Source organism: Pelophylax lessonae (genome assembly GCF_965119305.1).
Source record: "Pelophylax lessonae genome assembly, chromosome: 3".
Taxonomy (NCBI): domain Eukaryota; kingdom Metazoa; phylum Chordata; class Amphibia; order Anura; family Ranidae; genus Pelophylax; species Pelophylax lessonae.
Window position 1 is genome coordinate 10,680,563 of NC_138770.1, and position 26,424 is coordinate 10,706,986.

General features: G+C 47.6%; 1 protein-coding gene and 1 pseudogene across 2 annotated transcripts in view; both read right to left on the reverse strand.

The window, feature by feature from the left end:
• Positions 1 to 26,424, reverse strand: part of LOC309550692 (uncharacterized protein) — a 388,598-nt gene that overhangs the window by 48,621 nt on the left and 313,553 nt on the right. The gene's annotated exons all lie outside the window — the stretch shown is intronic.
• LOC309548708 overlaps positions 3,185 to 26,424 on the reverse strand; it is a 34,206-nt pseudogene continuing 10,966 nt past the window's right edge. Inside the window, exons 3-7 of the transcript in view lie at positions 26,242 to 26,383; positions 19,415 to 19,653; positions 18,365 to 18,760; positions 12,929 to 13,145; positions 3,185 to 3,199 (exon numbers count right to left, since the gene is read on the reverse strand). The product of the transcript in view is annotated as an uncharacterized misc_RNA (transcript). The remainder of the gene's footprint in view (positions 3,200 to 12,928; positions 13,146 to 18,364; positions 18,761 to 19,414; positions 19,654 to 26,241; positions 26,384 to 26,424) is intronic.

The following is a 26,424-nucleotide window of genomic DNA, read 5'->3' on the forward strand; positions in this document are numbered from 1 at the left end:
CTCCGGTGCCCATTCCAGCAATACTGCTCCAGTTACTGCTGAATCAGATACGTCTGAGCTGATGCAACTTGGGCTTATGCGTCCTTCCTTATCAACAGAAGAACGCTCACGACGACGTCAGAACAACCTGTGTCTGTACTGCGGAGAAGCCGGACACTTTGTACGCTCATGCCCAGCAAAGATGCGTAAGTGTCTTTCTATATTCCCCTCAAGTTATCCAGTTTCTGTCAACAATACCACTCACCTGGCTCTCTCTATCTCATTCCAGCTCCCAGAAGGCCCGATCCTGGTCACCGCTATTATTGATTCCGGGGCATGCAGCTGCTTCATTGACCTTACCTTTGCTGCTCATCAACGCATCCCACTTCGACCCAAGTTGCAGGGACTCTCCATCTTCCTAGCGGATGGGTCCCACATCAAGTCCGGGCCAGTAACCCAAGAAACCCCTCCATTGCCTGTGGCCACTCTCGAAGGACACAAGGAGTCGTTGTGCCTGGATTCCATCTCTTCTCCCTTGTTTCCGGTTATTCTGGGGTTACCCTGGTTTCAGGCGCACAACCCACAGATTAATTGGACTTCTGGAGACGTCAAGTTCCAGTCCCCTTACTGCCAGAATTATTGCTTGCCAGTACGCCATAGTGCTCCTAGCACCCTACTCTGTATGGATGCTGATAAGGAGATACGTTCCTCTGTCCCAGTATCCTATCAAGAATACTTGGATGTCTTCAGTAAACAGGGGGCTGAGACCTTACCCCCCCCCCCCCCCACCGCCCCTATGATTGTCCAATTCAATTGCTTCCGGGGGCCGAGATCCCTTTCGGACGTATCTTTCCTTTATCAGAACGAGAATTGGGTACCCTTAAAGACTATGTGACGGAGAATCTAGAGAAGCGTTTCATCCGACCCTCTACTTCTCCGGCAGGAGCTGGGATCTTTTTTGTGGAGAAAAAAAGACCATTCACTTCGGCCATGTGTGGACTACCGTGAGTTAAATAAAATTACGGTCAAAAACCGGTACCCCCCTACCCTTGATTCCTGAACTCTTCCAGAGACTAAGAACCGCCTCTGTATTCACCAAACTGGACCTGCGGGGAGCCTACAATTTGGTCCTTATTAGGGAGGGGGATGAATGGAAGACAGCATTCCGCACCCGATTCGGGCATTATGAATATTTGGTGATGCCTTTCGGGCTCTGCAATGCCCCGGCCACCTTCCAGCACTTCATCAACAACATCTTCAGAGACTATCTGGACATCTTTGTAATTGTCTACTTGGACGATATCTTGGTCTTCTCTTCCTCCCTGGCCCAGCACAGAGAACACGTTAAAAAGGTACTCCACCGACTCCGGCTACACAGGCTCTACGCAAAACCCGAGAAATGTGAATTTGAACAGCAGAGTATCCAATTCCTCGGGTTAATAATCTCCTCTGAAGGGGTCAAAATGGACCCTCAGAAGGTCTCCACCATCCTGGATTGGCCCGCACCGGTGGATAAAAAGGGGATTCAGCGTTTCATAGGATTCGCAAATTTCTACAGGAAATTTATCAAGGGGTTCTCTTCCATCATCGCCCCTATTACCCTGCTCACCAAACAAGGTACCCGCTTCCACTGGTCTCCCTAGGCGCAAGTCGCATTTACAGCCCTGAAGGAGCTGTTTACTTCTGCTCCTATCCTCAGCCACCCGGATCCCGCCCTGCCTTACATCCTCGAAGTAGACGCCTCGGAAATCGCAGTAGTAGCAGTCATTGCCCAGCGTCAAGGTCTCAGGGACCTGATTCATCCGGTAGCTTTCTTCTCCCGTAAGCTTTCTCCTGCGGAGAGGAACTATGATGTAGGGGATCGGGAACTCCTTGCCATCAAGACCGCCCTGGAGGAGTGGAGGTATCTATTGGAAGGGGCGGCACATCCCATACTCCTCTACACGGATCATAAGAATCTGGGGTATTTGAGGACGGCCAAACGTCTGAGACCTCGCCAAGCAAGGTGGGCACTTTTTTTTCCTAGATTTACGTTCCATATAATGTACCAACCGGGTTCCAAGAATATGAAACCCGATGCTCTCTCTCAAATGTACGACAGTTCTAAAGAGATCCTTGTACCTGACACCATCTTAACCCAAGGTAACTTTCTACTATTACAGTCTGACCTTCTTACCGCTCTGAGACAAGCCACAGTAAATGCTCCCCATCCTGCTGGAACTATACTGGTACCCAGAAATGGACTGCTATGGAGAGGGGATCAAATTTACATTCCAGAAAGTGCTTGTGTGTCCATCCTTGGACTGTATCATGACCACCTGATGGCTGGTCATTTCGGGATCCATAAGACCCTGGATCTTGTGCAGCGCATGTTCTGGTGGCCCGACTTGGAGAAGTGTTGTAAACGACATGTTTCCTCCTGTACTGTCTGCACACGAAGCAAGGCAACCCGAAATAAGGCATGGGGCCTGCTCAGACCACTACCAGTCCCTGACAGACCATGGAAGATGATTGCCATGGATTTCATCGTGGAACTTTCTCCATCAGACGGTTATTCTGCAATCTTCGTGGTAGTAGACCGTCTGTCGAAAATGGCTCACTTCATACCACTAAGAGGTACACCCTCCGCACTTGAGGCGGTGCAGGTCTTCATCAGGTAAATTGTAAGACTCCACGGGGTCCCAATGAACATTGTGTCGGATAGAGGTGTCCAATTTACTTCTCGCTTCTGGAGAGCTTTATGTGATTCACTGAAAATCAAGCTGTCAATGTCCTCCGCATACCATCCCCTAACTAACGGGCAGACTGAGAGGACCAACCAGACCCTCAAACAATATATCTGATGCTTCACCACCTTTGTTCAAGATGACTGGGTCTCGCTACTACCATCAGCAGAGTTCGCATACAATAACGCCAAACACTCGGCTACAGGTCAGTCCCCATTCTACGCTAACTACGGGTTTCACCCATCTTTCTTGCCCTGCTTTATTCCTGAACCTACAGTGCCAGCAGTCCGGGATATCTTGGAGTTCCTTAAGGAGAACTACAAAGTCTTACAGGATGCCATGACCAAGGCTCAGACCTCCAATAAAGAGTTATTTGACAAAAGAAGGAGAGGTGAGTTGGTTCTCCAGCCTGGCAACCTGGTATGGTTAGCCACCACCAATCTCCGATTGGCATGCCCTTCCAAAACTGGCACCAAAGTTTATTGGCCCGTTCCCTGTGAGGAGAAAATTAAATGAGGTATCTTACGAATTGACGCTTCCCGATTCCCTCAAGATCCATCCAGTCTTCCACGTTTCACTCTTGAAACCTGCAGTACCTGATTCCTTTCCTGGTAGAAGTTCGGAACCACCTGCTCCTGTCACCATCAACGGGGATGAAAAATTTGAGGTGGAGGCCATCCTAGACTGCAGAAGGCGGAGGAACCAGCTACAATACCTGGTTAAGTGGAGGGGCTACGGCCCCGAAGAAAATTCCTGGGAACCGGTACAGAATTTCCATGCCCAGGACTTAATCCAGAATTTTTTTCCCGCAACCATCCCCACAAAAGGAACCTTTTGGGCACCTGGAGGTTGCCCTTAAGGGGGGGGGGGCAATGTCAGGGACTCAATACCTTGCGCAGGCGCACTGGCATAGCTAAAAGGCGAATGCCTATGCGCATGCGCTGAGGCTACCTCGGTAGAGTTCGAGGCTACCAAATTGGCGCCAAAATGGCTTATTTAAACACAGCTGTCACTCTAGGTGATTGCTGTGTGGTCTTCAGCTCTCCTGTATCCTGTGCCTGTTATATCTGCTGTTCCTGTTTACCTGACCCGGCTTGTCTTTGGATTCAGATTACCTGCTGCCCGCCCTGACCTTGGCTTGTCCTGACTATCCTCCTGTCTCATCCTGATCTGTTTACCTGCTACCAGCTATTGGTCCTGGACCTGTTTCTGTCTCTCCCAGGCAATCTGGGGGGCCGCGACCTGGTGTTAGCAAGCAGCCAAGTCCATCCCCACTATCTGGGGCCCTGGTGAAAACCGGCTAACAGTTAAGCCCCGTACACACGTACCGATTGTTGGCCGTAAATATTCGGCCGACGACCGATTGTAGGCTTGTTAGTATGATGCTTCCGACAGCCGACAGCGCACTTTCGGCCGAAAAGAATCTGTCATGTAGGCATTAAAATTTTTGTTGGCCAACACCAGAACAGCCGATTGTTCGCCAGTCAGTACAGAATTCGGCCGACAATCAGCAGATTTGTAAGACTGGGCATGCTCAGAAAAGAAAAAACACACGTGACATCACTTGAGCAATCGGCTGCTGTTGGCCGACAAAATTCATGTGCAGTCTTTTGCAGTTTTCAACAGACACGACAGCCCTGGACAAAAGACGGCCGATCGTTCGGCCGACGATCGGTACGTGTGTACGGGGCTTAAAGCCCCGTACACACGTACCGATTGTCGGCCGTAAATATTGGGCCGACGACCGATCGGCCGATTGTAGGCTTGTTACTATGATGCTTCCGACAGCCGACAGCGCACTTTCGGCTGAAAAGAATCAGTCGTGTAGGCATTAAAAGCTTTAAGCCCCGTACACACGTACCGATTGTCGGCCGAACGATCGGCCGTCTTTTGTCCAGGGAAAACTCCAAAAGACTGCACACAAATTTTGTCGGCCAACAGCAGCCGACTACAGAAGTGATGTCATGTGATGGTTAACTTTCCGTGTGTTTTTTCTTTTCTGAGCATGCCCAGTCTTGCAAATCTGCTGATTGTCGGCCGAATTCTGTACTGACTGGCGAACCATCGGCCGTTCTGGTGTTGGCCAACAAAAATTTTAATGCCTACACGACTGATTCTTTTCGCCCGAAAGTGCGTTGTCGGCTGTCGGAAGCATCATACTAACAAGCCTACAATCAGCCGATCAGTCGTCGGCTGAATATTTACGGCCGACAATCGGTACCTGTGTACGGGGCTTTATACTCCGCGCCTCTGGTGAACCTGTGCCACACCAGTTACCAGGTAAGCCACTCCTCTTACGTCAGGCTCTGCCACGTTACCCCGTGACAAGCGCCTACAGGTCATTCATTTAGAGAAACCCGGTAATAATGGCCCCAGAATCATTGCTCTCACTCTAGTGTGCGGCCAATACCCCCTTTGTGACAGCGTAATATAAATGACAGGTCCTCTTTAAGGAGACATTAGGGGGTCTATTAGACCTCCAACGTCACTTATGGACCCCAGCGAAGCTGATGAAATACAGATCGGGATCAACCAGCTTCTTCACTGACTACAGTGACCAGGGAATGATGGCACTTAACCTGGAAGTGATGAAATGCTCATCTCTTCTGGATTCATTCACCAGAGAGGAGATCTGAGAACTGATCACCCTCCACTCCATCCACCATGCCGATCCTGGGCACATGGTTAATATAGTGAGGCATGGAGATATTTGTATCTTCAGAGGAAGGGTGGGAAAGGGCAAGTTTCAGGAGAACCCAAATCCGAATCTCATCCCTCATTACAAGAGACTGCTAAGGTGAGAAGATGATTGGTGGGAAAGGTGACAAATCTCCAGAATGAAGAGAATTTTTTGACCCCGTAAGTGGAGGAATGTTCTGACCCTGAAGGGGTTACACTAGGTTTCCACACTATATATGTGTGTATCATCATCTGCTGGAGATAAAAGATGTCACAGTGACTATGGAGGAAGAGGATGGACATGACGGGGGGGTTGCTGGGTGTAAACAGAAAATAAGATCTTATTACCTTGTCTGCTACCACATCCAGCAATGTCTCCTCTCTACTTCCTCCCAACTCACCTTTCACCCGAAAACGTCTTTTATACTTGACATCACTTCCTGTGACATCACTTCCTGTCTACAATTGACATTACTTCCTGTCTTCTATAGATACTTCCTGTCTGGGTAGAAGTGAGATCACCACCTTGTGGAGCTCAGAGGAACTGCAGCCCTGAGAAATGTCTCATAGGGTGAACACGGCCTTGTACTGTGTGTGTATCTAGTGTATATCCTTATAGATGGGTCATCTCCACTCCCACCAAGGGGGGAGAAATATATTACTGCCTATTACCATCACATGCTCACCCCCCCCCCTTTCCTGGCCAACCAGGCTGCATGCTTGGATTAACAGTTTGGTATTTATTTCCTGGTTGACCTCACACAGTTGTTTTTTGGTTTCTTTGATTTTACCACTTAAGCCCCGGAAGATTTTACCCCCTTCCTGACCAGGCCCTATTTTGAGATTCGGCACTGCGTGACTTTAACGGACAATTGCGCGGTCGTGCGACGCTGTACCTAAACAAATTTGACGTCCTTTTTTTTCCCACAAACAGAGCTTTCTTTTGATCACCTGTGCGATTTTTTGATCATGCGCTATAAACAAAAAAATAGCGACAATTTTGCAAAAATAACAATATTTTTCACATTTTTTTTATATTAAATTCCCCATAAAAATGTAAAAATCAAAATTTTTTAACATTTTTGGCCAATTTGTTTTCTGCTACATATGTTTGGTAAAAAAAAATCGCAATAAGCGTTTCTCTATCGCTCATTGACAGACGTAGTCCTCGGTGATACAGCACCTTCGGGTTATGTTGCCTCCACAGGAGCAGGACTAGACAGGAAATTAAAATGCTCTGGCCACACCCTAGGGGCAGTCCCAGAGGGTATATCCTCTCTCTCTCTGCCTCAGCAAATCAGTTATTTTCTGTCTAGTCAGGAGTAAGGACCTAGATACCTTGCTGGGATCTTCGGTCCTGGCAAGATTTTTTTCTTAAAAAGATTTTTTAGACAGCTTTTTTTCTCCAGTGTTCCTGTGAGATCTTCAAGCAAGAAAGCTGAACTGGGCGACGGGCTGGATGTTGAGATCCGGTGGTCACCCCAGTTCAGCCTACGAGCGCGTGCAGGCCATAGCTCCGCGCTGGGTCGGCCGCGACAAAGTCCCATTAAGGGACTGACCCCGCGAGTTAAACGTCTCGCTGAAACGCCAAAGACCATGAGTCACGGCGTCCGTATTGGTCGACAGCCCTCCCGCCCCGGTGGAGAGGGGTACTGTCAGGAGTTGGTGCCCGCCTGGTTCCGGTATGGTGAGTAGTATGTTCCCCCTTTCCCCCTGAAGAGTCTTGTGGTGAACGCGGGCCCCTCTCTGTATGGTAAGATAGAGTCCCCCTCTATCCTATAACATGGCACAGATCCCCCTACTTTGAGTGTGATTTTATGTGCAAAAAGCCAGGAGGCTTGGTTTGGGAGCTAACAATCTAATTGTATATATGTTTAAAAGATTGTAATCAGTGGCAGTCTGGGAATCTTACTGTGATAAGAATAAGGTACCTACCAGTCAGAAGCCACGGACATGTAGACTGCCTTCCTAGTCAAATCTCCAGCTATAGCAGGCCTTCCGAATGGCCATGCGGTCCGCCAGGGCCGGTACCGCCAACCACGCCAAAAAATCCCCATGCAGAGATAGTGTTGTGTGCTCTGCAGCACACCGCTATTCGGTACAGGCCGCCGCCATTTTTTTTGCTGGATTGCACGAGCCGCCATTTTGGCGTAGCCTCGTGTCTCCAGCATGGGGGCGGCCATGTTTGAGGTGATCCAAACACCTCGTGGAGCTAGGGGAGGCGCCGGAAGGCGTGCAGAGGGGCGGAGCCGCCTCCTTTCTTCCTGGGCAGCCAGCCAAAAGACTTCCTGTTTGTCAAGACAGCGCTGTAACCTGTTGCAGTTAAACTCTGAGCATCAAGTGGTGAGCCTGGGGGTCTATCTCTCTCTCTCTCTCGATCGATAGGGATCCCTAGCAGGTAACACTAAGGGGCTTTTGTGGCGCTGGGGGTCTGAAAAAAAAAAAAAAAAAAAGTTTTTTATTTTTGAATTATATTATCCGGGAAGTTACTGGAATAATCATGGACCCTGCCACACAAATTCCCCCACCTGTTTCCCTCGAGGGGGCCACGGGACCCGCCGGTGCACAGAGTGTGGAGGCATTTACAGCAATTTTGGAGTCTATGGTGGCTCGGGTGGAGGCGGCCTGTCAGGGACGAGGGTCAAGGAAGCGACCCCCGCCTACCCCTATATTATCTGACACCTCTGACTCAGATTCAGAGATGGTCACTGCAGCTGCAGGTCCCTCTGCAAGGGCTGTTACCTCAGGTAAAGCTCCCTCAGACAGTGAGGAGGACGTTCCTTCTCCCGCTATAATTCAGGAAGAAGCATTGGTGGACGCACTAGTTGTGGCAGTGCGGGAAACCTTAAGACTTGAGGTTTTACCGGCAGAAGCAACTGATACAGAGATTCCTTTTGGTACTAACAAGCCCATCAAAACGGTGAAGGTTTTTCCTGTACCCAAGTGTTTTGGTAATAAGATTAAAGGAGAATGGGAGCATTCTAAACGTACCTTTACTATTTCCAAGCGTATTGCTAGACGCTATCCGTTTGAGGAATCCATCATTAAGAAATGGACGGTACCACCAGTGGTGGATCCACCTATTTCCAGGCTGAATAAAGCCACGGTTATCCCAGTGGAGGACACTTCGTCCTTTAAGGATCCGGTGGATCGAAAGATGGAAGCAGAGTCCCGCACTATCTTCTCTCTGATAGGGTCAGCATTTAGACCAGTAATTGTTATTGGTCTAGTTTCCCAGACACTTACGGAATGGGCGAGATTGGTACGCCAAGACCTTAGGGGAAAAGATATTCCCCAGGAAACATCTGATTTGATGGAACAGATTATACAAGGGCTACAGTTTATCTGTGACGCAGCCTTGGACACTACTCCCCTATTAGGGCATGCATCTATGTCAGCGGTAATCCTCAGACGTGTGCTGTGGTTAAAATGCTGGTCAGCTGACCTAGGTTCCAAAAAGACCTTGACGAATCTCCCCTTTCAGGGGAATCGTCTATTTGGGGCCACCCTAGATGAAATCATTAAGGATGCCACTGGGCGCAAGAGCACTTTTTTGCCACAGGCTGCTAAAGCTAAGGGACCTCGCAACAAGCGAGGACCTTTCTTTACCGCCCATAAAGGGTTCGCACGCCCGGCAGGAACAAGCGGGAAAGGCAAGACTCCTCCAGGAGGGTTCAAGAAAGGCTGGTCGGACAAACAGAGGACCAACTCAGCCAAACCCGAAGCAAAGGAGTACACAGCCTGAAGGTGCGCCCCCACCCGGTTTGAGGGTGGGGGGACGTTTTCACCGGTATTCAGGACATTAGATCGAGCATCAACTACTACTACCGGTGCGATTCTTCCCTTCCAACATTTAAGTACTACAGGGAGCGGTAGTCACCGTTCCCTGAATAGATCTTTTCCTTTACCTTTTCCTAAGATTAGTCTCAATTCCCCACAGGAATCGGATCTGGTTGACCAGACAGGCCAAGAAGCCTCTAGCCGGGTGACTTCGGTCCCTGAGGTTCAACCAGAAAAGATCACCCTTCCTGATAGTAATCAGGTATCTGATAAATGTGTGGGAACAGAAAACGACCAGACTTTCTCGGATGGTCGGGGCCAGATAGCTCTAGGGACGCCTGGTTCAGATCCAGTCAGCGCCAGTGGTCCTAGAAATTCTAGGCTGGCCTCGTCAAGCCGGCCTGGCCGACTTGGACATGCTAGTCGCAGACGTTCCGTGGGAACTTCGTCTCAGGGAGTGTCTGTGGTCTCAAGGACCAATTTACCATCGTGCTTTACAGTCGCTGGTTTTAATGGCCTGGCCATTGAGACCCAAGTACTGAAGGACAGAGGTTTGTCAGCTTCAGTCATTCCTACCCTTATTAAAGCAAGGAAAGCGACTTCCAGCAAAGTCTATTATCACACATGGAAGACTTATATTGCGTGGTGCGAATCTTTAGGATTTCCTCCACGTACCTATTCGGTGACTCGAATATTGGCTTTTTTGCAACAAGGGGTTGAGCAGAAGCTAGCCTTGAGCACCATCAAGGGTCAAGTTTCAGCATTAGCAATCTTCTTTCAGAAACCTTTAGCTACCAAGTCCTTGGTGCGGAATTTCATCCAGGGGGTGCGGCACCTGGCTCCACCAGTCCGCGCGCCCTTACCGCCCTGGGATCTTAATTTAGTTTTGTCGGTTCTACAGAAACCTCCCTTTGAAAACATCAGGGAGATTCCCTTGCTTACTTTATCCCAGAAGGTGGCCTTCTTGGTGGCTATTACTTCTGCACGCAGGGTGTCAGAACTGGCTGCATTATCATGCCAGTCCCCATACCTAGTGATTCATAGGGATAAGGTAGTACTTCATCCTAAGCCATCCTTTCTTCCTAAGGTGGTTTCAGATTTTCATCTGAATGAAGATATTGTACTACCTTCCTTGTGTCCTCAGCCCAAGCATCATCGGGAACATGCGTTGCATTCCTTGGATGTGGTTCGGGCAATCAGGGTATACCTGAAAGCTACGGAATCATTCCGTAAGATGGATTCACTTTTTGTGATCACGGATGGCCCCAGAAAGGGTTTGCCTGCATCTGCCGCGACCATTGCCAAATGGATTAGACAGACGGTGGTACAGGCTTATTCTATTAAGGGTCAGAGTCCTCCGTTCCCTGTTAGGGCGCACTCCACTCGAGCGCTCAGTACTTCCTGGGCCTTCCGCCATCAGGCGTCAGTGGTCCAGGTATGTAAGGCGGCCACCTGGTCGTCGGTACATACCTTTACAAAATTCTATAAGATTGATGTGATGGCATCGGCGGATGCCTCATTTGGCCGCAAGGTTTTGCAGGCCGCAATTTGAGGAGACCGGTGGTCTACCTCGAGGGTTTTTTTCTGTTTAAAAAAAAAAAAAATTTTCTTTTTTTGTTGAGTCTCATCATTAAGGATGAGCATTGTAAACTTCTAGTTGGCACCGGTTGGGCCTTCTAGATTGGGATTTGATTTCCATTTTCCCACCCCTCATTTGTGATACTGCTCTGGGACGTCCCGAAGGTGCTGTATCACCGAGGACTACGTCTGTCAATGAGCGATAGAGAAAAATGGATTTTTGTAAAATCTTACCGTAAAATCCTTTTCTCTTAGCTCATTGACAGACGTAGTCCCCGCCCCTCTGTTTTTGAGTTGGGTTGGGTTAAAATCTCTAAAGACTGCTTTTTGACATAACTGATTTGCTGAGGCAGAGAGAGAGGATATACCCTCTGGGACTGCCCCTAGGGTGTGGCCAGAGCATTTTAATTTCCTGTCTAGTCCTGCTCCTGTGGAGGCAACATAACCCGAAGGTGCTGTATCACCGAGGACTACGTCTGTCAATGAGCTAAGAGAAAAGGATTTTACGGTAAGATTTTACAAAAATCCATTTATTTTGATTGAAAAACGCAAAAAAATTTGCGCAAACCAGAGTATTCAGAGTCTGGAATGCAATTTTGGGGGACTCAAAATTTGGGGGTGTGAAAGAAAAAAGTCTTTACTACTTTCCGACCTCCCTATAGTAGTTTTATTGCTACAGGGCAGCCGTGCTGCTCAGAACCCCGTATATAGACGTGATCCTGCACTTCCAGGTAGTGTGCGCAAGTGCGCTCTGCCGGCGGCTCCCTACCACTGTGATTCTACACAGCAGGTCCCGCAGACGCGATGTCCGCCGGCACCCGCTGATCGTTCGGTACACAGGCAGAATGGCAATCCGTCTATGTAAACAAGGCAGATTGCCGTTCTGTCAGTAGGGAAGGCATAGATCCTGTGTTCCTGCAAAGCAGAGGCACTGATCCATGCCTTCCCCTAGTAAAAGCACCTCCCCCAATACAGAAGCACTGGCTAGGCACACATTTATCCCTTTGATCGCCCCTGATGTTAACCCCTTCCCAGCCAGTGTCATTAGTACAGTGACAGTGCATATTTTTAGCACTGATCACTGTATTGGTGTCACTGGTTCCCACAAAGTGTCAGTTAGTGTCTGATTTGCCCGCCGCAATAAAGTCCCGCTGTAAGTCACCGATCGCCACTATTACTAGAAAAAAAAAAATTCCATAAAAATATCCCATAGTTTATAGATGAGATAACTTTTGCTCAAACCAATTAAAATACGCTTATTGAGATTTATTTTAAACAAAAACCTGTAGTAGAATACATATTGGCATAAATTGATGAAGAAATTTGATTTTTGTACATTTTTATTGGATGTTTTATAGCAGAAAGTAAAAAATATTGTTTTCTTTTTTGCTTATAGCGCAAAACTTTGAAACCTCAGAGGAGATCAAATACCACCAAAACAAATCTCTATTTGTGGGAAAAAAGGACAACAATTTTATTTGGGTACAGCATCGCACGGCCGCGCAATTGTCAGTTAACAAGTTCAGCCCTGGAAGATTTACCCCCCTTCATGACCAGGCCATTTTTTGTGATACGGCACTGCGTTAAGTTAACTGAAAATTGCGTGGTCGTGCAACGCTGTACCCAAATAAAATCAAAGTCCTTTTTTTCCTACAAATAGAGATTTCTTTTGGGGGTATTTAATCACCTCTGCGGTTTTTATTTTTTGCGCTATAAACAAAAAATGATGACACCTTTGAAAAAAAAAAATATATATATATATATATTTTTTACTTTCTGGAGAGTGGCACCTGTAAAAACAATCAAGCGGCTGAACAGCCCATATGATTGGTTTTTATGGTGCGAATCACCGGCAGAAAAAGAAGATATGTGAATGATGCCTGTAGCTCCACCCATCATCCCGATATCTTCACTCAAAGTCCATGACGTCATATGAGGTGGTTGGGCGGGAAGTGGTTTAATACAGGAGAATAATGTCTGCGCCCCCCTAAGCATCCGCTTATTTGTAGAGACATAAACCATTTGGAGTGCCAGAATCCCAATCTTCTTCTCATTGGTATAATGTCAAGGATTTTGCAGACACAGGAAATTAACTTTTCAACGTTAGCAAGCATGTTGTGTGAAGGTCCTTCTTCATTATAATCACAATGTGGGGGAGAGAAATCCTCTGCACCTTCCTCCAGTACGGCATCCATATCCTTTCCATTCCCTCCTGTCTCTGCATCCTCTAGGACTGGCATATCGGGATCTGACTCCGGTTGGGAAGCTGGATCGGGAGAAGAGGCGGGGAGTTTTGGAGCTCTGGACAAAGATGGCCGTATTAAGACGTAATCTGTCCAAGGAATGGCGACAGAAAATTCTGCTTTGGTCAGGTAGCCCACATGTTGTGTGTCTGAGAAAGAGCTAGAACCAGAAACGGACATTGGTGGTAAAGCATGGAATTTATATACAGTCCACTATTTTAGACAGATAAGACAGGGTCACCCTGTACCTCTGACCATTACTCTATTATTTTTTAGGATAGAATCAATATTTTTCATTCCAGCTTCCATTGCATTGGAAGAGAGGCAAGGGTTAACGCAGGTTCACAGGCTGCACCTGCAGACAGATATACCCCCGAAGAACAAGACAAACACATGAAGTTACCATCAGAAGATGCTGCAACCCCCCAAGGACACATCCAATTATCATGATTGAGTATACCCTTTAGGGACACAGCATCCTCCAATGACAACTCATATGGCTAAGCTCATGAAGGCCACATCAAGCAAATAGGGGACTCATTATCAGGGCTTGTTTTCTCAGAGAATAGGTGCAGGAACTCCCCCTTTCTTTGCCCCTACCCACCTCTGAGCATTATTCCTAGGTTCCACCCCCTACCCACCTCCGGACACCATTCCTTGGTTCCATCCCCCTACCCACCTCTGAGCACCATTCCTTGGTTCCGCCCTCTACCCACCTCTGAGCACCATTCCTTGGTTCCACCCTCTACCCACCTCCGAGCACCATTCCTTGGTTCCACCCTCTACCCACCTCCGAGCACCATTCCTTGGTTCCACCTCTACCCACCTCTGAGCACCATTCCTTGGTTCCACCCCTACCCACCTGTGAGCACCATTCCTTGGTTCCTCCCTCTACCCACCTCCGAGCACCATTACTTGGTTCCACCCTCTACCCACCTCCAAGCACCATTACTTGGTTCCACCCTCTACCCACCTCCAAGCACCATTTCTTGGTTTCATCCCCTACCCACCTCCCAGTACTGCCCTTTTTGACAATACTGAACCAGGTATCATTTTGTGGTGCGAAGTAATTTGTATGGGATTTGTTAATGATAACAAGAAAAACTGTAAAATAGATTCCCTGCAGCCAGTAACAATAAAGACCCCCACCAGTATCAATAGTTTCCCTAACAACAATGAAGCACCTGTAACAAAATCCCCCCTAGCAACAATAGACTCCTGGCTGCAACAAAAGATCTCTGCACAGCCAGCACCAATAGACTCTCCATCAGCCTGCAACAACAGACCTCTCCCTCAACAGTAGATCTCACCCAGCAACAACTGACCTCCCAGAAATGTAAGACCCACCCCCCCCCACCCCCAGCAATAGTAGGTCCTCCACCAGCAACAAAAGACCCCCCTGCCAAAATAGATCCCCTCCATCTAGAATAGACCCCCCAGCAGCGGGCATCAATAGACCCTGCAGCACACTCCAGCACCCCTTGCCATTACATACAGTCAGTGCTAGAGGTGTCCTAACTGCATTCCCCCGCATTGCTGCTGAAAAATATCCCTGCTTATTATGCTGGAAAACCTCCTCCTGTTCATAAATGTCTAATCTGACATCCTGCAATGCAGGTAGAAGTGTCCCAGTTGGGGTTTGAACTGAGCAACCCAGTGCTGCAAAGTGATGACCACTAAGACATTCTGCTGCTCTGTCCTTCTGTTCAATTTGCACCACTCTTCTAGAATGACCTTCTAGCTTAACCACCATAGAGAAAAAGGCGAAAGAAAATTCTGCTTTCGTCAGGTAGGACACATGTTGTGTGCCTGAGATAGAGCTAGAACCGGATACAGACATTGGTGGTAAAACTGCTTCCTACTCCGGTACAAGAGACACATTGTCACTCCAAGGCTGAGTATTGAGCGGACCTTTGGCAGAGCCAATCTTCTCTGATTTAGAATTGGCTCCCTTTCTCCTGGTCTCCACCATAGCTATAAGTGAGGGTATTCCCCTGTGGGGTACTCATGTAATAGGGTGCAGGAGATAGGGTGCAGTGTGTCTGAAAGGAGTACGCGGTAACCCAGGTGTTGACTGTCCGGCAACGAGTGGTGAAAGGGCACCTGAGTAGCTTATCACGGTTCTAGATGGAAGTGGCATTAAAGGGTGTGACCAGTGGTGTGATCACCTGAGACTGAGCTCTGAATTTTAGCGCAAAGTTTGAAAAGCTTACGCCGTAAGGGGAATACATTCCAGACTTAGTAATGTTTTATAGAATAATGGTCAAAGTTACAGGGTGACCCTGTCTTATCTGTCCTGAATACTGGACTGTATATAAGTTCCATGCTTTAATTGTCATAGTGGACATACCCCCGAAGAGGTCCTCGGGGACTGGGTTCCATAGGTATGAAGTTCCATAGTGATGAACTACATCCCTGGACCTGTATAGCACCCTGTGGCTAACTCAACACATTGCACCAAGTGCCATAGTGAGCACCTCAAATTTGATGTCTCTTCAAAATAACTCAACACACAGCCATTATTGTCTAAACCACTGGCAACAAAAGTGAGTACGTCCCTAGGTTAAAGTGCCAAAAATGACCAAAAGTCAATATTTTGTGTGGCCACCATTATTTTCTAGCACTGCCTGGTTGCCGCCACACATGCTTTACACCATCTGAAAAAAATAAGTTTATCTTGGTCTCATCAGAGCACAGGAGATGGTTCCAGTAATCCATGTCCTTAGTCTGCTTGTCTTCAGCAAACTGTTTGCAGGCTTTCTTATGCATCATCTTTAGAAGAGGTTTCCTTCTGGGACGACAGCCATGCAGACCAATTTGATGCAGTGTGCACTGTATGGTCTGAGCACTGACAGGCTGACCCCCCACCCCTTCAACCTCTGCAGCAATGCTGGCAGCACTCGTATGTCTATTTTCCAAAGACAATCACTGTTAATGATGCTGAGCATGTGCACTTAACTTCTTTGTTCGATCATGGCGAGGCCTGTTCTGAGTGTAATCTGCCCTGTTAAACCGCTGTATGGTCTTGGCCACCATGCTGCAGCTCAGTTTCAATGTCTTGGCAATCTTCTTATAGCCTAGGCCATCTTTATGTAGAGCAACAATTCTTTCTTCAGATCCTCAGAGAGTTCTTTGCCATGAGGTGCCATGTTGAACTTCCAGTGATCAGTACGAGAAAGTGAGAGTGATAACACCAAATTTAACACACCTGCTCCCCATTCACACCTTAGATCTTGTAACACTAATGAATCACATGACACCGAGGAGGGAAAATGGCTAATTGGGCCCAATTTGGACATTTTCTCTTAGTGCTGTATTCCCTTTTGTTGCCAGCGGTTTAGACATTAATGGCTGTGTGTTGAGTTATTTTGAGGGGAAAGCAAATTTACACTGTTATACAAGCTGTACACTCACTACTTTACATTGTAGCAAAGTGTCATTTCTTCAGTGTTGTCACATGAAAAGATAGAATAAAGTATTTACAAAAATGAGAGGGTGTACTTACTTTTGTGATATTTTATATTTTATTTCGTACCTAGGATCATCAGGACAGATACCTGTATATACAAAACATTTTGGTCTGATTTTTCTCCTCTGTGTCAGCCCCAGGTCGGGTTAATTTGTTGGGGGTTGGAAGGAAGGCCGTGTGCTAGTAAGCCATGTTTGTATTATTATGATGTACATAAATACAGATTATGTTCTATGTGTATGAAACACTAATATCGAGTCTGTTAATTTTAAGAGAAAACTGTCTGTACATCTTCAGCGTCCCCTGATGTAGATCCGTCATCAATCACAATGCCCAACGTACTTGAAAGAATAAATTTAAAAAAAAGACGCTTTCGCCGTCATGGAGACCCTCTGCCTACTGCAGGCTCCCTGTTTCACATCTTTTATATAGGTAAGGGGCGGGGCCACCTGTCTACATCACCTGGTGGCACCGCCCCTTCTGACATCAGGGACCCAGCATGCACCGGTCCATGATTTCAGAAGGGGGCAGTGCCACCAGGTGACGTAGACAGGTGACTCCGCCCCTTACTTATGTAAGAAATGTCAAATGCTGGAGGAACCTGCAGTAGTTATTTTTTAATAAACCCCATTTTCTTCTAATGCTGGGCAATGCCGGCATTCTTTTCTTTACATTCATCTGTCAGTGGGGAAGCCCGCTGACAGCTGATGAGTCATGGTTGGTAAGGATGCGGGCGGCCGGCTTCCTGGCTTGCTGCATAACAAACAGCTATTTCTTCATACAGAATTTGCATCGGTCGATCATTTTTTTTGACTGATTCAAATTCGAATTGTTCTGAAAAGATGGAATTTGTTAAAATTTGTTTCGTTTGTACAATTTCTAACAGATTTCAATGAAGTTCATTACAATTTCATTTGGAGATTTGGATACATCCCAATCTAGGAATAACTAGAAATTTGTCTGAATTTGTATTCGCACCGAAACGTATTTCACGTGTCTAACACTTAATGGCCACCCGCTAACAGCTGGGCTCCCAGCCAATGCAAATGGCCACCGATGGCAGGGCCCACTCTCCAGGCATGGACCCTCTATATATGTGTGCCATAACACTACCCCGCTGATAGCTTGGGACATCCTGGAAGACTTCTGGATACCAAAGGAAGCTCCTGACATCCCACACAGCTGCCCAGCACGAGACCCGCCCACCAATACTTCCAATAGGTAGGAAAACTTCATACAAAAATGGTCCTATAAGTGAGGAGGACAAAAAAAAAAACATGACCTTTGGCTTATCCTGAACATTTATGGGGTGGGGTCTTATGGGGGAGGAATGAGGGCGGGGCTACCCAAAGGTATGCTGCCATGGACATCTGTCAGGAAAGCACATTATGGCCACTAGATGAAACTGACCATTATAGGAAATCCCAATTCACTATGACTGGGGGAATGCCGGTCAAATTTCATGAACACATTTTTAACAACCAGACCTGTAAGTGTTTGTGAAATCTTCCCGCACAAAATGTACTCAGCCAATGAAAGGTAAGGACTCCATTTTTATTTTTCTCCTGCTATCAATGGCCAACACGGTACAACACTTCATCCATGTCTTTGGTGATCTCTGATCTCCTTATGAAGTGTTTCTCACATGATGAAGATCAGCCATGGAGTATATCTGAGGTGTATATCAGGGTGTGCTTCTTCCCCACATGTCCACCAACATTCATATAGAAGACATTTCCCGCACTCAAGGCACTAATACACCTCCAGGGTTGTGTGGGATCCCTGATGTACAGGAAGACAGGACTAGTGAGGACGAATTCCCTCACTCATGGCAGGAAAGTGGCTTCTCCCCTGTGTGAGATCTCTGATGTCTGTAAAGAGTGGACTTCTGTGCAAAATATTTCCCGCACTCAGGACAGGAATACGGCTTCTCACCAGTGTGTGATCTCTGATGATTCTTAAGACTAGACTTATGTGCAAAACATTTCCCGCACTCAGGACAGGAATAAGGCTTCTCACCCGTGTGCAATCTCTGATGTTTGGAAAGCTCGGACTTGTGTGAAAAACATTTCCCGCACTCAGGACAGGAATACGGCTTCTCACCCGTGTGCAATCTCTGATGTGTGGAAAGATTGGACTTCTGTGCAAAACATTTCCCACACTCAGGACAGGAATACGGCTTCTCACCAGTGTGATCTCTGATGATTCTTAAGACTAGACTTCTGTGCAAAACATTTCCCGCACTCAGGACAGGAATACGGCTTCTCACCCGTGTGAAATCTCTGATGTGTGGAAAGAGTGGACTTCTGTGCAAAACATTTCCCACACTCAGGACAGGAATATGGCTTCTCATCAGTGTGCAATCTCTGATGCACGGAAAGAGTGGACTTCTCTAAAAAACATTTCCCACACTCAGAACAGGAATATGGCTTTTCCCCCGTGTGCAATTTCTGATGTCTGTAAAGATGGGACTTCCCTGAAAAACATTTCCCACACTCAGGACAGGAAAGTGGCTTCTCCCCCGTGTGAGATCTCTAATGTCTGTAAAGACTGGAGTTCTGTGCAAAACATTTTCCGCACTCAGAACAGGAATACGGCTTCTCACCCGTGTGCAATCTCTGATGTTTGTAAAGATAGGACTTGTGTGAAAAACATTTCCCGCACTCAGGACAGGAATACAGCTTCTCACCGCTGTGAGATCTTTTATGCATATTAAGATTGGATTTAAAACTGAAACCCGTCCCGCACTCAGAACAGGAGAACCTCTTAGCTGTTGTAAGGACGGCATCATCCCTCACAGTCTGAAGTTCCTCAGGATAAGAGGAATACGATGGTCTGGCACTGTCCCTCACAGTCTGAGGATCCTCAGGATAAGAGGAATACAATGGTCCGGCACCGTCCCTCACAGTCTGAGGTTCCTCAGGATAAGAGGAATACGATGGTCCGGCACTGTCCCTCACAGTCTGAGGTTCCTCAGGATAAGAGGAATACGATGGTCCGGCACTGTCCCTCACAGTCTGAGGTTCCTCAGGATAAGAGGAATACGATCGTCCATCTACACTGTGTGGTGCCGGATGGACATTTGAGGTAGCCGGGTTTTCTCCTGGACTATACTGTGTGATGTCCTCATCTTCTACTTCATAGTCTGGAGACAAAGTGAGACAATCCTCTGAGGTTTTCCTCATCTCCCATCCATCTACTAAAATAGAAATACAAAGAGTATTACTAGACATGAGCAGATTGGTTCCCCTAAACCAGGACTCCGCCCACATCAGACAGCTTTGTCTCTGAGGATCTTACAATTCCCCCCTTAAGGTAACTAGTAAATGGGTCCTCTGATCTCCTACCAGTTCATTTCTTTATTCATAGACCTTAGTCAGAGAGTGAGGAAACAATGAGAACTGTCTTTTATAGGAGTGACAGTGATGAGGGTATTATGGGACGAGTGTCCCCTCCCCCTCTATCACTCATTGCCATCTTCCCAACACAAGAAGTCCTGCACTTCCCTATTTAGTCCATGATTTAGTCATGAATAACAGCGGGGCTGAGCCCCACCAGAGGTCAGAGAGTGAGGATGGGGGGAGGACAACCAATATAAAGACTGGACTGATCCTGAAGACCACCATCATTGGGTTTTTGACTCCTCCCTCATTATCACTTGCTGTTTAAGGTTACAAAGTTGGAGGATGTTATCACATTATTATCAGCATGTAAAAGTCTGTCCTCCAATCAAATCATCAGATATAAAATGTCCAGCTGGTAGAAAATGAGTGTATCAAAAGAGAATCCATATTATGTGTATATATAGCAGTGGGTAGAGGGGAGAGAACAGAAGTCAGGATTATGTAATGTACAACATAGAGTATATAGTGCAGGGGTCAGGGGTATGTAATGTACAACATAGAGTATATAGTGCAGGGGTCAGGAGTATGTAATGTACAACATAGAGTATATAGTGCAGGGGTCAGGAGTATATAATGTACAACATAGAGTATACAGTGCAGGGGTATGTAATATACAACACAGTGTATATAGTGCAGGGGTCAGGGGTATGTAATGTACAACATAGAGTATAGAGTGCAGGGGTCAGGACTATGTAATGTACAACATAGAGTATATAGTGCAGGGGTCAGAAGTACGTATGTAAAGTACAACATAGAGTATGTAATATACAACATAGAGTATATAGTGCAGGGGTCAGGAGTATGTAATGTACAACATAAGAGTATATAGTGCAGGGGTCAGGAGTATGTAATATAAAATATAAATGATATATTAAAAAATACCCTCCAATGGAGTGGGGACTATTATATATAAGACAAAACAAATTCCAAAAACATGGATTATAAAACAATATACATTTTATTGCATACAGAATAAAAACTAGACTATAAAAGAATGTGGCCTGTGAACATTTGTGTAATAACATGCTGGAAAGAGAGGCTGAATTGTGACCATCTAACATGAACTTCAAGACCAACAGGCTGGAGCAGAGTGATTGGTGGTGCAGCTGAGCTGCCAGAACGGCACCGTGCTTTTGCAGCGACACCACCCAGCCTGATGAATCTGTGGGTCTGGAAACTCATGTTACATGACCTCAGCTGCCTGCTCTGTATTCAGCATTACACTTACCATTGGATGACAGTTCCATCTAGCAGTGTGGTGTTGCTGTCACTAGTGAAATGACATCCATCTGAGGATACCTGGTCCTATTTTGATGCCCCCTGTGGCTCACAGCGCCCTCTATCTTAAGCCTAAGCATCATGGTAGCACAATTTTTTGTCTTTATGATCCTTGGCTTGTCCATGTGAAGGCAGTGTATATGGCCGGAATACCTTTATACCTACCATATGAGCATCCCGAAGAAGATTTCCGACTTTCATTTTCGAGACCCCTCGGATGTCTCATTTCATTATTATGTTTTGGTTGAGGTCTTGGTAATCTTACCGGTAAACTGCTATCTCACAAATGTTCACAAGCCACATTCTTTTATAATCTAGTTTTCAATCTGTATAAAATAAAATGGATATTGTTTTATAGTCCATGTTTTTGGAATTTATTTGGTCTTATATGCCCATAATAGTCCCTACTCCTATGGAGGGTATTTTTTGGATGTTATGACCGGGATGATGGCATTCTCACAGCTTTCCACCATTTACATTTATAATATAAATTATACAGTGTAAGGGTCAGGACTCATAATATTGGTATTCAGGAATCAGTGGAAGGTTAAATGTTTACATGAGACAAGCTGCAGAGGTCCCACACCGCTGCCTCCCATCTCCTGAGACTGCACTCAGTGACTTGGGTGTGAGACTATACAGACATATCCCTCCACTCGGCATAGCCAGCAGACAACAGAGCAAGTAACCCCGGGAGGGTTGTTCTGTCAGAGATCTTACTAGACCCGGGTATGAAGACCCAAAACACATGTCCTAGGTTTGATAGCACCTATAGTGAAAAACTGAATTTTTGTAAAATCTTACCGTAAAATTCCTTTCTCTGAGTCCTCTGACAGTCGCCGCCCCTCATATAGTCTTCACCAATGGGTATTGACCTCTTATCCACAGGAGTAAGCTAGGCAGAAGATTTTGTTAAAAACAAAACTTTGCATAGACACACCTACAGGGGGCTGTCCCTCTGGTCCAATACCTCCCCGGGTAGCCAGATTCCCAATTCAGTTTGGTAGCAAGCAGTAGATAGTCCATGAACCCCAAAAAGAGGGGTGGGGGCGGCGACTGTCAGAGGACTCAGAGAAAGGAATTTTACTGTAAGATTTTACAAAAATTCAGTTTTCTCTTACGTCCTCTGACAGTCGCCGCCCCTCATATAGTCTTCACCAATGGGATGTCCCAAAGCAGTGTAGACATGAGGGGTGGGAAACGCAACCGTCTCAAGGTAACGAAGCACCCAAGGTCAGATAAAAGAACCTTATCTGAACCAAAAAGGTAACCCACTGGGTAACAGGAAAGCTCAACAGGAGCGAACACCCCAGGAAGGTAAAATAACCATGGGGAAAAAACCCCCACAGGAGGGGACAGGCTAAAAATGCAATGTCTTCCCCAAAGTACTGCCGTACATAGAACTTTGCGGCCAAAGGAGGCATCTGCCGATGCCGAAACATCAAGTTTGTAAACTTTGTAAAGGCGTGCAGGGACGACCAGGTCGCCGCTTTGCACATCCGGGACACCGACGCCTGATGGCGAAAGTCCCAAAATGCACCCTCTGCTCAGAAGAGTGCGCTGTGACAGGGAAGGGCGGAACCCGATCCCCGGGCGAATAAGCCTGTACAATCGTCCATCTGAACCAGACAGGAATGGTTGCCGCAGACGCAGCCATACCCTTCCGAGGCCCTCGGGAAGGACAAAAAAGAGAATCCGACTTTCAGAAGGATTCCGTAGACAACAGGTAACCCTGATCGCCCTGACAACATCCAAGGAATGCAAGGCAAAACTCCATAGGATGCGTAGGATTAGCACAAAGCGAAAGCAAAACAATGTCCTCATGGAGATGGACATCAGACACCACCTTCGGAGAGAAGGATTGATGAGGTCGCAAGACCACCTTATCCCTATTAACCACCAGGTAGGGGAAGCGGCAAGATAGGACCACCAACTCCGACACACTGAAAGCAGATGTGATCGTCACCAGAAAGGCAAATTTCCGTGACAGTGCAAGCAGAGGAATCTCCCGGATGTTCTCAAAGGGAAGACGTTGCAAAATGGACAGAACCAAATTCAAGTCCCAAGGGGTTAAGGGCGCCCACCGAGGGGGGGCCAAATGACGCACCCCTTGATAAAGGTGCGGAATGGCCAGCGCAGAAAACTGACCCTCAACAGTGGACAGTGCAAGACTTAGGTCCACACTGGATTGCAGGAAGGCTAACACCCTTGCCACCGAAAAGTAGTGAGGATGGAAACCCTGCGATTTGCACCAGGCGCAGCAAGCCTTTCAGGTACGATAAGAAATCTTACCGGACGAGGCCTTCCTAGCTCTAAGCAAGGTAGGAGTGATCTCCGACGAGAAACCCCGATCTCTCAAGATCTGGCTTTTAACAGCCACGCCGACAAGGCCAGCGATTGTAAAGTAGGATGGAAGAACAGCCCCTGAGACAACAGGTCGCCTGGTAAGGGGAGCCGCCAGGGAGGCTCGACGACCATTTGCATGACGTCCACGAATCAAGACCGGCATGGCCAGTCTGGGCCCCCAGGACCACCAACCTCGGTTCCGAGACCAACCTGCGAAGGAACCGTGACAACAACTGGATCGCGTAAATCAGGCGAAACTGATTCCAAGGCACCACCAGCGCGTCCGAGGCGGCTGTCACAGGATCGCACGCGCTTGCCACGAGCCTTCCCACCTGGTTGTTTAGAGGAGGCGCGCCATCGCGCACACAGCATGTGAAACACCTTCAGGTCCAAGGCCATTCCCCCTGGACGGGGTCTGGCGACTCCGATAGTCGGCCTGCCAGTGTTCCATACCCGGAAAGTGAACTGCCGAAAGCGCCGAGACCAGCGTCTCGGCCCCAGGCAAAATCTCAGCCACTTCCTTGGCCGCCCGGGCACTTCTGGTGCCCCTTTGGTGAGTGATGTACGCCACCGCAGTGGTGTTGTCCGCCTGCACCCGCACAGGGTGGCCCTGAAGACGATCCCACCAATGGAGCAAACAGAGTCTGATCGTTCTCAGTTCCAAGGCATGTATCGGTAGGGAGAATTCCTCCTCCAACCAAGTGCCCTGGGCAAACAATTTGCCCAGAACGCCACCTAAGCCCAACAGGCTGGCGTCCGTGGTACTGAAACCACGTAGGTACCACAAAATTGTGGATTAAATTGCGCCATTGTACATTCACCATTACGTGAAACTCAGCGGAACAGGGAATACCTGAGCCGCTTTCTGGGTTCTGCAGGTTCCAAAGGAGGACCGCTTACCCGGCGGGTGGGGCTCATCCTTTAAATGCAGTGTATCCACAACAGAACTGGCCGACCCGGAAGGGGAGTCGACCCCCTCCACCTCCCCACCGACTGAGAGGACTGAGACCCTTCAGGGGGTACACTGTCCATGGCAACCATATCTAGCTCAGGATAAATAGACTGACACAGGTTGGGTCTTTTTCTAAAAGCCCGCTTAGACATCAACAGAGCCACTTAAGACGCTAAAGTCGCAAGTGCAAAAGGAAGGGAGCTTAGCACAGAAGATTCAGGCATACCTGAAACCCTCCACCAGCACTGGGGGAAACATGCTGCCCTGGGACTCCAAAAAAAAACAAAAAAAAACCTACTTAAAGATTTTCTGGCGCTGGCCCTTTAAATCAGAGTCAGCGGCGGACCCCGCCGCAAAGAGGACCAGCATGTGCCGCTAAATACAAGGTAACATAGCTGCCAGTAAGGCATGATCCAGAAAAAACAGCATAGAAAAGCCCCCCAGAAGTGTAGTTATACTATACCAGCTTCCAGCTCGATCCGACTGCAGAAAGGAAGTGATGTCACGCCGCTAGAGGCCCAAACAGGAACTGACTAAGGAAAAATGGTTGCCCATGTAACTCTATGGGGAGGCTCTGGGAAAATAGCCGCCAAACCATACACTGCCCACATTAAAGATGGCGCCCGAAAGGGTGCGGATACACTAGGGAAAATGGCTGCTGAATGCCCACACATGAAGCCAGAACAGCATGCCCACACCCAAAATGGCAGCCCCACGTGTTTTACACCGCAGCAGCCCCCACCTCCATGTCTGTACTTCTAAAGTGACACAAAACACTCCCGAGGGACTCAGGGACCCCCGCAAACCCCCCCACAGCGCGGCATTACCGCAAATAGCGCCCAAGCAGGGACACTGAGGGAGACACAGGGACCGCACAGACAGACATGAGGGGATCACACAGACTCTAACAGACTGCCATCCCCATGAGAGAAGGCCCCACACACACACCCCCGGGCATACAATGCATAGACAGAGGGGGTACTCACTGATCCATGCAATTCGTGGGTGCCACTCTGCGAAGGGAAGCCTCCCACCCCGGGTGGTGGGGGTGCCGTCAGCCAAACAGGATTCTAGCAACACGCGGCGTACCGCAGTTGAGAAATCCTAGCGAAGTGGCCACTTTGCGGGCTTTATCCCTGAGGACAGGGACAGGTCGTTTGCAAGGCCTGGGCGTACGCATAGCCTGCTAAACGCTCGATGGCGGGCTGGGATTCCGTAAGGCTCTAGTATAACCAGTCCGATTCCCAGCTCCGCAAACGCTGACTAACTAAGCGCAGGAACAAATAAAAAGCTATTAGTGCAAAGAAGAACACACTTAGCAGAAAATAAAATGTAATAAAACAGAGAAAAAGGCTGCCTACTCCTATCTAGGCAAAAGACAAACTGAATTGGGAATGAGGCTAGCCGGGGGTATTGGACCAGAGGGACAGCCCCCTGTAGGTGTGTCTATGCAAAGTTTTGTGTTTTTAACAAAATCTTCCGCCTAGCTTACTGCTGTGGATAAGAGGTCAATACCCATTGGTGAAGACTATATGAGGGGCGGCGACTGTCAGAGGACATAAGAGAAATTAACATTTTGCTGCCAGCTGAACCCCAGAATCTCCATAAATCCAGTCTAGAGACATAAATTGTGTCTGCAGCACAGAGAAGGAAGATTATCCAAGAGAAATAAAGGAATACAGGATGGGAACACAGCTCAGGAAAGTGACCAGGGTATTACAGGCTGATATCACCCAGTCCCCGCCCTACTCTGGACCAATCAGTGAGCAGTATGGGTGGAGGAATGTATTTAGTATTAATGACCCACCTGTTCTGATCTCTGTAGGAGTGTCCTCCTCTATAAATGTCCCCGTTATTCCATCCTCCTCCATAGACTGCTGATCATCCCTCATATACGTCTCTTCTTCTTCTGCTTTAACCTCAAATTCTATATCGATTGGATCTCCACTCTAAATCAAGAAAATTAGAGAAATATCAGCTGTAAAATATA